This window comes from Chrysochloris asiatica, unplaced genomic scaffold (genome assembly GCF_000296735.1).
Source record: "Chrysochloris asiatica unplaced genomic scaffold, ChrAsi1.0 scaffold00024, whole genome shotgun sequence".
In the NCBI taxonomy this organism is placed as follows: domain Eukaryota; kingdom Metazoa; phylum Chordata; class Mammalia; order Afrosoricida; family Chrysochloridae; genus Chrysochloris; species Chrysochloris asiatica.
The window spans coordinates 5,634,449-5,648,398 of record NW_006408542.1 but is presented as its reverse complement, the minus strand read 5'-3'; the positions used below and the strand labels follow the sequence as shown (position 1 = coordinate 5,648,398).

Here is a 13,950-nt window from a genome sequence, read left to right as displayed (position 1 = left end):
CATTGGCAAAAACAAGCCTCCAGAAATTGACAGAATACCAATTGAGATGTTTCAACAAACAGGTGTAGTATTGGAAGTGCTCCATTGTTTGTTGTTGTTGTTTAGTCCCGTTGAGTCACTTCCAACCCATAGTGACCTTATATAGGGTTTTTGAGGAGTGTGGTGGGTTTGAACCACTGACCTTGAAGCTCAAGCTAATCTAGTAGTCCAGCCTATCATCCTGCAGTGCAACTTAGTTGTTTATGCCAAGAAATTTTGAGTATAGCTACCTGGCTAAGTGGCTGGAAGAAATCCATAGTTGCGCCTATTCCAAGGAAAGGTGATCCGACAGAATGTAGAAATGATTAAACAGTATCATTAATATCACACAGAAATTAAATTTTGTTGAAAATAATTAAAACACGGTTGCAGAAATTCAAATCAGATTATTGACATCAGATGGATCTTGGCTGAAAGCAGAGAATTCCAGAAAAATGTTTATCTGTTTTTCACTGACTAAGGAGCTATGGTAGTGTAGTGGTTATGAATCGGGCTGTGAACCGCAAGGTCAGCAGTTCAAAACTACCAGCTGTTCTGCGGGAGAAAGATGAGGCATTCTGCTCCTGTAAAGATTTACAGTCTCGGAAACCCTGTACAGGGTCACTATGAGTTGGAACCGACTCCACGGCTTATAACAACAACATACCAAGGCATTTGTCTGTGTGGATCATGAAAATTATGGAAAATACTACAAAGGATGATAATTCCAGAATACTTAGTTGTGCTCATGTGGAACTTGTAGACACAGTTGTTCAAACAGAACGAGAGGATATTTCATAGTATAAAATCAGGAAAGGTCTGTGCCAGAGGTGTAGTCCTTCATCATCCTATTCAATCTGTATGCTGAGCAAATAATCTGACAAGCTAAACTATATGAAGTAGAGTACAGCATCAGGATTGGAGGAAGACCCTCAGCAGTGATATGCAGACGATACAACCTCACTTGCTGAAAGCAAAAAAGTCTTGAAGTATTGACTGATGAAGGCTGATTACTACAGCCTTCAGTATGGATTACACTTCAACATAAGCAAAACAAAGATCCTCAAAAATGGACCAATAAGCGACATCATTGTAAATGGAGAAAATATTGAAGTAGTCAAGGATTTCATTTTACGTGAATTCCCAATCAACACTTATGAAAACAGCAGTCAAGAGATCAAATGAAATGTTATCTTGGGCAAATTTGCTGCAAAGACCTCTTTAAAGTGTTAAAAAAAAAAAAAAAAAGCAAAGCACCAAGGTGTGCCTCATCCAGGTCATGATATTTTCAATTCTCTCATATGCATGTGAAAGCTGGACACTGAATAAGGAAAACAAAAATAGAATTGATGCCCTTGAATTAAAGTATTGAAGAATACTAAATATACTATTCTTCATGCCAGAAGAATGAAATGATCGATCTTGGAAGAGGTACAAGCAGAATGCACCTTAGAAGTGAGTATGACAGACTTCATCTCATGTATTTGGGACATGTTATCAGGAAGGAGCGTGGTTACAAATTGGACTGCGAACCTTAAGGTCAGCAGTTCGAAACTACCAGCTGCTCCACGGGAGAAAGATGAGGCTTTCTGCTCCGGTAAAGATTTACAGCCTCAGAAACCCTGTACAGGGTTGCTATGGGTCGGAACCGACTTGAAGGCACTTAACAACAACAACAACAACATCAGGAAGGACCATTCCCTGGAGAAGGACATCATGCTTGGTAAAGCAGAGGATCAGCGGAAAAGAGGAAGGTACTCTATGAGCTGAATCGATACAGTAGTTGTAACAGTAGTTCAAGTGTAGCAAGGATGGTGCAGGGACCCCAGGCAGTGTTTTCTTCTGTAGTACATTGAATCTCTAAAAGCAGAAACTGACTAGAAGGCACCTAGCACATAAGGACAACAAAATTCATACACATTTCATATAGTCACGTAGCTCATTGTTTTCACTGTTGTGTAAAATTTTATTATGTGAATGTGAATAAATGTTTATTAATTCTTTGGTCACGTTGGATACTCTGGTTATTTCTGGTTGCTGTTACAAAGTGATTATTAATGTTCTCGTACATACAAGTTTTTTCTGGCGTTCATACTTAGAATTATCAGTACAAGTTGCCATTGAGTTGATTCTGACACATGGAGACCCCATTTGTTTCAGAGAAGAACTGTGTTCTGTAGTATTTTAGGTAGCTCTGCTCCTTTGGAAGGAGATCACCAATCCTTTCTCCTGAGGTACTTCTGGATGGGTTTGAACTGTCAAGCTTTTGGTTAGTAGCTGAGTGGTTAACCATTTGTGCTCCCCAGAAACTTAGCAAAATGGCATAAATCTTGATGTATATGTGCAACACTTTATCCACGGTGGAATTCAGAAAACCAACAAACTGAACTCATTTCTATCAGGTTTATTTTCACTCATAGTGATCCTGCAGGACAGAGTAGGACTGCTTCACAGGGTTTCCAAAGTTGTAAACTTTACTGAACTAGGCTGCTACATCTTTCTCCTGTGGAACAGCTGGTGGGTTTGAATTGGCAACTTTTCAGTTAACACTGTGACATCAGTGCTCTTTAGGGTAGAATTACTAGGTTATAATTGAACTTTTTTTTTTTTTTTCTAATTTGGTTGTATCAATTTACACTTCTATCAACAGTCCATAAAAATCCCAGTTGACTCACACCCTCACCGACCTTTGGTAGTGCCAGCTTTGTTAATATTTACCATTCCTTTGGTGTCTCATTGCTGTCTTAGTGTTTCTCTGATTTTTGATGAGATTAATATCCTTTAATGTTTATAGACCATTTATGTTTCTTGCTTTGTGCAATAAATCTGTTCATATATTTTGTGTATTGGACCATTTGGGTTTGTATTTATTACTTTATTCATTGGACTTTGAAGGGCTACTTAAAATATATTCTATTTATTTTGCTGTTTATATATTTTGTAAATGTTCTCTCCTTGTTTGTGGCTCTTATGATGACTTTATTCATGGAGTCTGTTGGTAGGCAGTAGTTCTTAATTTTAATGTAGACAAACCTTTTTTTTTCTTTCATAGTACTTTTGTGCTGTTTCTTCTTCCTCTTCCTCTTCCTCTTCCTCTTCTTCCTCTTCCTCTTCCTCTTCTTCTTCTTCCTCCTCTTCCTCTTCCTCTTCTTCTTCTTCTTCTTCTTCTCCTCCTCCTCCTCCTTCCTCCTCCTCCTTCCTGAGGTCCTAAAGATATTCTTCTACACTGGCCTCAAAAATCTTAAAGTTTTATATCCAAGTCTTTTATATTCACATCTTAAATTTATCAGGAAGTGATTGCTCTTTATGGTACAAAATTCTTTATGGTATCACATTTTGCCACCTTATACATAACTCATGAACTCTCTGCCATTTACTGGAGAGTTTAAGATCTGTAATGTTGTTTGTGTCATCTATCAAATGTTCCAATTCCCTCTGTTTCTTGGTTCTCTAGTCTGTTTGCTGGGCAATTTGTCTATCCCTAGATCTGTACCAAGGAGCTCTGGTAGTGTAGTGGTTATGAATTGGGTTGCTAACCTCAGGGTCATTAGTTTGAAACTACCAGCTTTTCCATGGGAGAAAGATGAGGCTTTCTGCTCCCGTAAAGATTTACAGCCTTGGAAACCCTGTACAAGGTCGCTATGAGTCAGAACTGACTCCATGGCACGTAACAACAACATATCTGTACCAATAAGACACAGTCTTAATTGCTACGTTTGAAATAATTCTTGATATTTCTCTTCTTAAGTCTTTGAGAGTTACTGGTCAAATTACTCAACAATCTATTTGGCGATATATAGAAATCACATTCAAACTTTAGATCAATTTGGGGAGATGTGATATATATATATGGTATTTCCAAAATAGTGTGTTGTGATTCTTGTGTAGTTCATGCTCTGAAGGGAAGACAGACACAGATATATCATTATAATCCCATGTGGCATGTATTACATGAACACCAAAGAGAAAGGTAGGGAAAATGAAGATTCTCATTTAACAAATAGTTGATCTTCTGGCTTCCGTATATGTAAAAGAGGTCTTCTATATAATTTACCAGACTCCTCAGGATTGGCAGTAACATTTAAGATACCCTCATGGAAGTCCAGGATGTTGGACAAATACTTCTGTGATACTTCCACAGCTGGATCTGTCTAGCCTGGACTTAACAGTCCAAAGAATGCTTAATGTGCCCTGTTGGTTCTTTTCTTTAAACCCAAACCTGGGCATCAACACATGGCATCTTTGTTGTTGTTATTGTTGTTATTATGTGCCGTGGAGTTGGTTCCACCTCATAGCAACCCTGTACAGAGTTTCCAAGGCTACAAATCTTCACGGGAGCAGAAAGCCTAATCTTTCTCCCGTGGAACAGCTGGTAGTTTTCAACTGCTGACCTAGCGGTTTGCAGCCGGATTCGTAACTACTACTCTACGAGAGCTCCTTTAACAGTGTTATGACTTTATTCATGATTACTCTACACCGTGAGTATTGTAGCTGCCTTTGTAAGCCAATCTTATCTTTCCCAAATAGAGCTGATTAGTATTTCTTCTCAGAGAACCTACTTTATGAATCCTATTTGCACCAATTTTAAAAGTTCAGTTTCCAATAGCATTGTCTTCAGGGTTTTATTAACTCTGTGGTAGGTTATCTCTTTTGGTCATATTTCAACAATTAGTAAGCACTGAGTAACCAGTTATGGTGATGTATTATACTGGGTTCTTTGTTGTTGTTGTTAAGTGCCATCGAGTCAGTTCCGACCCATAGCGACCCTGAACAGGGTTTCCAAGGCTGTAAATCTTTATGGGAGCAGAAAGCCTCATCTTTCTCCCATGGAACAGCTGGTAGTTTCGAACTGCTGACCATGAAGTTAGCAGCCCGGTTTGTAACCACTACACTACCAAAGCTCCTTAAACTTTCTAGTAGTTACTGTGTATAGTGTCGTGAATTTCTTACAATACCCTTCTAGCTATTGTCTTTGTAACTGTCACCAAATGATTGGGTTGTTGTTGTTGTAAGTACCATGGAGTCAACTTCAACTTATAGCAACCCTGTAGAGGATTCCCAAGGAGTGTCTGGTGGGTTTGAACTGCCAACCTTGTGGTTAATAGTTCAATGTTTACCTTACAGTGCCAAACCAGAACTATGCAAATATGAGGTGCTTGTGACCAACCATGGGGATTGGATAGCATGCTAATAATATAGTGTATATGGCACCCTGTGGGGATGGAACTATGCAAATAAGATGCATGGAATCCCAACAAGGGGATTGATCATTTTCCCCATCTCACTAGTCTTAAAATGAGCCATCTAGAGGCAGAAAGGAGGACCTCCCAACTAGCAAGAAAGAAGAGTTGGGGGTAAAGCATGTTCTTTGGATCCAGAGTCCTTGTGCTGGGAACCTTCTTGGTCCAGGAAACAGAGCTATGACACTGGTGATGACAAGATTTGGTGAGGAGCAATGGCAAAGACATGATAGTAACAGAGGTGACAGAGGCAGCAGAATCAAGAGACCAGCATGTGGCAGATTAGGAAGTTTCTGGTCCACAGAGCAAGTAAACTGAGTGTCTTCAAGCATGAGGCTTACTGGCAGAGTGAGGTGCCTCTGGACACTTACTGGTAGAACTAGCTGATTCACATAGTGAGAAAGTTGAATGTTTTTAGGCAAAGGCTTACTGGTATAATGGGGTTGTTGTTATTGTGAAGTGCCATCGAGTCGGTTCCGACCCATAGCGACCCTGTATAGGGTTTCCGAGGAGCAGCTGGTGAGCTTGAACTGCCGACCTTGCAGTTCAAATGGCTTTGCAGTCTGGCACATTAACCTATAGCACCACACCAGGACTCCTGGTATAGTGGGGTACTTCTGGGTATTTATAAGCAGAGATAAAAGAGCTTTGTAATACATGCCCAGGTAGAGCAGAGGCCAAGGTATCATGGGACTGAGGGTCAAATAAAGGCATGCTTCTGGGCATGGCTAAGAAGAGTCTATCCTGATGCAAAAATCTGTATCCTGAGTTGTTTCTGATCCTGAATTATACCCTATTAACAAGCTCTGGTAGCGTAGTGGTTATGAATTGGCCTGCGAACCGCAAGGTCAACAGTTCAAAACTACCAGCTGTTCCGCAGGAGAAAGATGAGGTATTCTGCTCCTGTAAAGATTTACAGCCTCGGAAACCCTGTTCAGGGTCGCTATGGGTCAGAACAGACTCAACAGCACTTAACAATAGCAACAACAACAACTTCTCTAATCAACCTCTCAGACATGGGTATTGTCTATGAGTGCTGTGTAGCCACTGCAACAGATTTTCTAACCCAGCAGAAAAATAGACAGTACTGTGGAAGGATCAATTGGTATTAGAAATGGTAAAAAGATTGAAGGTAAAGGCATGTCTGACTTCTGCCTCATAAAAATAAGCTTTGGATGGGTGATGTTGACGATGGTAATTTTAACCTCCCACTGAGGTTAGGGGAGGTCAGACACCACCATTATGCCATTTTTACACTGTGAATAATCCTAATGGTAGCTCCAGGTAAATATGTTGTTGCTGCAATGGATTGAAACTCTGGTAAGTTTGGTACCACCTCCATGATCAGTTGTGGATTAGATCATTCTAATCCATAGAGTTTTCATTGGTTGAGTTTTGGAAGTGTGTCGTCAGACCTTATTACCTAGTCTATCTTACTCTGGAAGGTTCTCTGAAACCTGATCGACACTTTAACAGCATGTAAGCCTCCACTGACCAGTGGGTGGTAGCCAGGAGTGGAACTTGGACCTCCCACATTGAAGATGTGGATTCTATAACCTGTCCCACTATAGGAATGTCAGAGAAGGGAGAATGAGTAGCTTGGTGAGTGGCTGGGTAGGGAAGGCTCTTTGAAAATGATGAGATTTGAACCAGGATTTAAGCATATAAGAGTTACGTACTTGAGTTACCTAGGCAAAATACGTAGGAGGAGAATGAAGAGATTGTCACAGAGTACAGGGATTCTGATTGAGGTAGGGCAGAAAAGTGAGTCATCTAATATAAGAATTTAGATTCCACACAGAAGGGAGCCCTAACTTCGTTTAGGAGTAAATGATACAATGGGAGTGGTATTTAGAGAAAATGACCCTGGCAACATGTAGCTGCAATTTTCCTCTTTGCAAATAAGAAGTCACCACTGGCATTTAGAAAAAAAATGTTGTCAAGCCTGTTTTTCCTGATGTGGCCCACATCTGGCTCTGCCATCAGCAAAACTGAATATAGAAAATCTATGCCATGTGAATGTCTAATAACTTTTGCTGCAAATACAGTGAAACAAACCACAATTTAAAAAATGATATACATCCCTCTGGAGTAATTCAGTCCAGGTTTCCTATGTGACTAATGAAATCTGTCATTGTTGCTACAGAGTGGAAAATGGCAGGGATGGTGAAAAATAGGAAGGTTGAAAAATTAATGTTAAGAATAGGAGTAAACACTGTGACTTTCACTTTCCATTTGCTTTTGTTGGCTGTACGGAGATTTGAGAGATTAAAATACCTTAGACTTAAAACTCATTCTGTATAAAATGCTTATGTATTTTTTTAAAAAAATAAATATCAACAAGTTTGTTTTATTTTAAAGAAAGTTTTATTTTTGTAGCACATGGACGTCATGGTCAATTCAAATAATTGGATTTCAAATTAAGCCTTGAGGTTTGTCTGGATAAATTTTCCTTTATTATCTTTTTTTTTTTTTTTAATGTTTTATTGTAATTACGTGATAGTTTACATGGGAGGACATTAGCTTTACATTCATCCTATCTTATATTATTTCATTGCCGTGGTTACAATCCCCTCCATGCATCATCACCCAACCAAAGGAAATACTCTGCAAGCCTGCCCCCTGGTCGTTAGGATACAACCCCTCTCCTTCTCTGGGTCTAGAGTTCCCAGCCGCTCCATCTCTCCATGTAATCATCTCTGGCTCCATCTGTGGCCTCACTACTTCTCTGGGTTGGGTCCCGCTCTCCACTCTTCTCCATTGATGGTCCTAGGGGCCTCCGTTCCTAAACTGAAAAGTCAATCATTCCCCTCCTTTTGCTACAAAATGTCTACCTTTACATTTCCAACCCTCACAATCAGTCCTGATAACAATTATTCACTGTTGCATCACAAGAGACCTATCCACATCTCCTTTCATCAGCCCCACCTAGACAGATTGGATACTACTCAGTGGAGAGGCTACCTTCCTCCATGTCCTCTGGATCTAGGCTCCTTCTTGCAAGCCAGTCACTTCTTGCCTTTGTAGCCCACCATTTTGGGTAGCCAATGTCCAAGTTGCCCATCCCTGTCTACTCTGTGTGTGGATGGGGTGGGAATGATCCTCGCTGTAAGGATTTGTTCCCTCTCTGGAGCTACTGCATCCATGAGTGTAGGTCAAGTTCATCAAATTGTATCAGATTATTCTTTTTTTCCTCTTCTTTGTTCTTCTGGTTGAGCTCTGATCATCCAGTCATTGAAGCCAGGTCAAGTGGGTATTATCTGCAAGTGTGGGTGTTCTTGGGCATATGCCCTCTCTTCTTATCACCTGGATGCTTCACTCTCCACTCTAGTCCTCTGTGGCTATGTCACTGTATCTGGACCCAAGACTCCCCAGGTCTTGCCACACTGCTGGCCAACGAGGTCTCCACCTGGGTTCACGGGAATGTAGTGAACATCGTAGGGCTTAGCTCGCAGCTTCATTGCTGTTTTTCCCTCACTTCCTCTTATCGGTGATGATCGTGGTCACCAATCAGAGCCTGTATTCCCATTGAGTCTTAGTCTTGGAAGAGGGCTTGCCCTGACGGGACCAAGCCACTTGGCTTGATGTCTCCTGAGTGAGCAACTTGCTTGTTCTTATAGTCCTTTATTATCTTTTTTTTTGGCAGGGCCGCCCCAAGGAGCTGACAAGTTTATTGGGCCATATCTATATCAGCGGTTGGACTTGGCCACATGCTCAAGTTCATCCTTCTTCTTGATGGCGTTAGGAGTTGGAGGAGTCCTTGGCTGCATTGATGAGCTCATCTGCCAGACACTCAGCAATGGTCTTGATGTTCTGGAAGGCAGCCTCACGTGCACCCGTGCACAGTAACCAGATGGCCTGGTTCACTCGGCGCAGCAGGGACAAGTCCATGGCCTGATGCCTCACAGTTCCAGCTTGTCCAATGTGTGTTGAGTCTTCCCGCAGACCACTGTTAATGATGGTATTCACCAGGACCGCACCAGGTTCTCGCCGGTGAGCAGGTGGGTTATCTCAAAAGCATGCTTGACAATGCGCACAGTCATCAGCATCTTGCCATTGTTGCAGCCATGCATCAGCATGGTAAGGCACTCCACAATGGGGCACTGTGCCTTGTGGAAGTGTTTGGCTGCTTAGCGCCCTGCTCTGGGGGCAGGTACTTGGCAAACTTCTCTTTTACTTCAATGTAGTCCTGCAGAGAAATGTCGTTGATCTGCACATCATCTGTACTCCACTTCCCAAAAAGTTTGATGTCTGGGGTCTCTGCCACTGCAGGTGCAGCTGTCTCCTAATCAGTTATCCTGGGAACTGTGGGCACCACCGAGGAGCCTCAGTTGCTCTTCGTGGAGCTCTCACTGCCCTGGCACAGACAGGAAGAGATTTATTATCTTTTGAAGGACTTAAGGGCCTAGGCAGATGGTGCAAACAGTTTGCCATTGGTTGCTAATGAAAAGGTAGGTGGTTTGAGTGTACCCAGTTGGCATAGGGTAGGGGTAAGTGGGAAATTATGATAGTCTGCTTCTGTAAAGATTACAGTCAAGAAAACCTTATGGAGAAGTTTTACTCAGTAACACATAGTGGCAGGGAGGAGGTTGGGTGTGTGCTGTAATTTGAAATACACATGGTGGCAATAGATTTTGTTTTGTTGTAAAAGGACTCCCTCAACCTTTGGAAGAAATGAGGTTGATTGCTTTTATGTTGTTCAGCATATACAGTGGAGCAGGGGAAAATATTAGGGGAAATGCACTCTTGCAGCCTAAAGTACACCCTCCTTTACAAGAGGGTAGATAATTTCTTGTTGCCCTGAGTATGTTGTAATCCATTCTCTAGGGATAGCTGTTACTAGGGATATGTTTCTGTTTTTTCCCTTGAGAAAGGATGTCTTGGCTGCTCTTTTGCTGGAGACAGGGAGAGGGCAAGGTTTTATTGCTGTGAATGCAATGGCATTCACATAATATAATTCATTTGGTTATTTTCTTTGGAGGCCAGTCCTAACTGATGCTTGACTCTTGTGAGGCAAATTGAATTTGTTGAAAGGGGAGTTACAAGGCAAACAACTATCTACTGTCTTTGGGTTATTCCCAACTTTAAGCTGGGAAGAGTTTTATCAGCAAGTAGAAGTACTCTGAAGAGCAATACTGATGAGAACATACAGATTTTGATGTCTTTTATGCCTACGTAGACTGCCCACATCAGCACCATCCCAAGTGATATCTATTTCTTATTGGGAAGTAAAAATAAAACCAAGGAGAGATACAGGAAGTATAGAGTCTGGTGATTAATCATTTTTTTCTTTTTCACTTATTTAAAAATATTTACAGAGTGCTATCTATGTGCTGGCTGCTGTGTATGCACGGTGCAGGGGATATTGAGAGTATATTGGCAAACACATTATGCCATTGCCTATAACCCATTGATCTGACATATGGCAGAGTAGCATTTATCAAAATATGCACTGATGATATTCTCCGCTTCCCACCAAATAAATTATTTTCAATAAATTATTCTCAGCTTCCCACCAAAAAAAAAATAAATGGAGAAAGCAAAGCATGAAGGAGTTAAAAGGAAAAAGGGAAAGAAAATAAATTCAAAAAGAAAGAAGAAAGACAACAAGATGGCAGACTAGGCAATAAGCCTATAGTGACCCTCTACAACAAAGATATGGAAAACCAAATGAAACAGATACAGATGATATTTCTGGAACCTTGAGCTTCAAATGAAGCAATAGAGAAGTGAATTGAATGCTTGCTAGGAGAGAAAGTTGAACAGATGCAGCAAGAAAAGGAGATAGATTGGTGACCTCTGTCAGTGAACCAGATGCAGCATGGCCATCTTAAGCCTTTATGAGTGGCTTCAGAGATAAGATAGTATATTGGCACTGCAGAAACATACCACTGAATCACAGAGATAAAGGTATGATTGGTTTTCCTTTGTTTCCCACACTTCCCTCTTAACCAAAGATGTAGCTGGCATATACCGCCAAGGAAGTTCTTGCTCTCCCAGTGGTCTGAGTTGCTTGAAGGTGAGTGCTGCTGTTGTGAGCCCCATTAAAGGGAACTCCATCTAGGGTTGGGGTGCCATTGTTTCATCCCTTCTTAGCATACCCTGTGAGGTCCTTGGCTGGCAGGAGGCTCCAGGATTTTCTGCTCTCTGGGTCTGGCACCTGTCCTGTTTTTTACCATTTATTGTTTTGTTTGTTTGTTTTCTCTTTCTTCCTCTCTTTACCTATCCTTCTATTTTATCCTAGCTCCACTTTCTTTTTCTTTTTCTTTTTTTTTTCACTCTTGATTTTTCATTATTACTTTCTGATCCTTTCCCCTTTTACTTATCCCTTTCTTTAACTGTGTTTCATTCTTTTCCTTTCTTTTTTTCTCTTACATATTTTTTCTTCTATGATTAAGAAAAAAAAAATTTTTTTTTTCTCACCCTCTCTTCTCTTTTTGGTTTTTGTATTCTTTTTCTAGTTGTCTGCTTCCCCCCACCCCATTTACTATTATATTTTACTGCCATTGTTTGCTTGTTTGTTTTCCTTCTCCCTTGTGTGTGTGTTTTCTCTTCTGTGGCACCCAACAGGGGGCAGCGACCATACACATACAGCCCTGCCACAACTATACCTTCTGCAATCCCAACCACCAGGCAAGAGCAGATGTCAACGGCTAAACACATAATAAATAATAAAGACAAACATCAGCCAAGCCCATCCTAAACTGAGACGGATGTATGAACGACCAACAGAGAATGGTGCACATACTTCCATCCCCTGATCATACCCACTAGAAGGTAGCTGGTGAGTGCCTAAGAATACACCAACATACAATTAACTTAATACATATATAATACCACCACAATGTCTCAAAAGCAATAGACCATTTCTGTTCATAGAAAGAAACAAGATAAAGTGGCTCAAACAAGTGACCAAGAGACAGAGCTAGAAAATATTTTTGAGGAAAAAAAGAAAGGGAAACTACCTGAAAAAAAAATTCAAGAGAATGATACACAAGTACTTCCAAGTGGTTGACAGAAAGGTCAAGGTAAACAAGGAGGAACTCAGGAAAACATTACAGGAATGATAACAAAAAACCAACATAGTTAAAGGATTGGAGACAATCTAAAACCTGTAAATAGAAACCCAGAAGACGAATTCTAAGATTTCATAAATGGACAATACATTGAAAGGGCAAAGGAGCAGGTTTGCATCAATGGAAGCCCTAATTTGTAAGCTTGAAATTAAAATTCTCAAAACTAGTTAGATATAAAAGCAATCAGAAAAAAAAAAAAGGAAAAATCAGAAAACTATCTAAAACTCATGTGGGACAGACAACATGAAGACGAATAACTTATAGGCGACTGGAATTCCTGAACAGAAAGAGACAAAAGCACATAAGCTAGAAAACTTCTCTAATACTGTGAAAGATAAGAAAACAAGCATTCAAGAAGCTGAATGAAACCTAAACAGTACAGACCCCCAAATAAAACCAACAGGGTTTATCATAATCAAACTCTCCAAAGACAAGGAAAGAATCCTGAGAGCAGCTTGGGAAAAAAAGAGAAGTTACCTGCAATGGAAATCCAATAAGATTAAGTTTTGATATTTCATCAGAACCAAAAACATCACCCACCAAGAATCATATACCCTGCAAAAATTTCCCTCACATATGACAGCTAAATAAGAATATATCCAGATAAACAGAAATTAAAGGAATTTACAACAACCATATCAACAACAACAACAACAAAAACCAAAAACACACCCTAAACTAAAGGGAGTCCTTTGGACTAAGAATCAACAACAGCAGAGAATATCCCAAAATTGACACGCACAGAAACACCACTTGGAATTCAGTCGAGATATAGAAATAGCCAATGTAAGACAAACCTGTTGTTAAGTGCCACAGAGTTGGTTCCAATTCATAGCAACCTTGTATAGGCTTTCTGAGACAAAAATGGGAGCAGAAAGTCTCATCGTTCTCTCATGGAACAGTTGGTGGGCTCAAACCACCAACCTTATGGTTTACAGTCCAGTGCTTATCTCTGCGGTCCCAGAGATACCAATTTATAAAGAAGACAACTACGAAGGAAAAAGAGGGAAAAGTGTAATTATCAAACTTCCAAATGGCAAGAAAATCAAGTAGATTTCAAAATAAAACTGACAGTTTTAAACTTGGGATGAAATTAACAAACTACAGGATAACCTCAAAGATAATTAATACGTCTTCACATCAACTCAAGAGAAAGGAAAACCATAAAGATTAAATTAATATTCAATATTTTGGTGCTTTCAGACATTGTTCCACTGCTATTCATGTTTTTGATGTCTAAACATTCAGAAGCAATATTTCTTCCTAGTCTGTTTTTGTATGGAAGCTCAGCTGAAACCTGTCCACCATGGAGATATCCTGCTGATATTGAAAATACTGGTGGCATCGCTTCCAGCACCATAGCAACATGTAAGCCACCGCAGTATGACAAACATAAAACATGATTAGACACATAGACCTCACCAGATGGCATACACAGAAATCAAATTGACTACATCTATGGGAAGAGACATTGATAAATGCCATATCATTGGTCAAAATAAGGTCAGAGGCATACTGTGGAGCAGTCTCCATCAATTGTTCATATGAAAGTTCAACCTGAAGCTGAAGAAAATGAAAAGTCCACAAGAATCAAAATATGATGTTAAACATATCCC

General features: G+C 40.3%; 1 pseudogene; it reads right to left on the bottom strand.

Moving 5' to 3' along the window:
- Positions 1–8,947: 8,947 nt before the first annotated feature.
- LOC102812225 lies at positions 8,948–10,457 on the bottom strand (annotated as a pseudogene).
- Between the last annotated feature and the right edge of the window lie 3,493 nt (positions 10,458–13,950).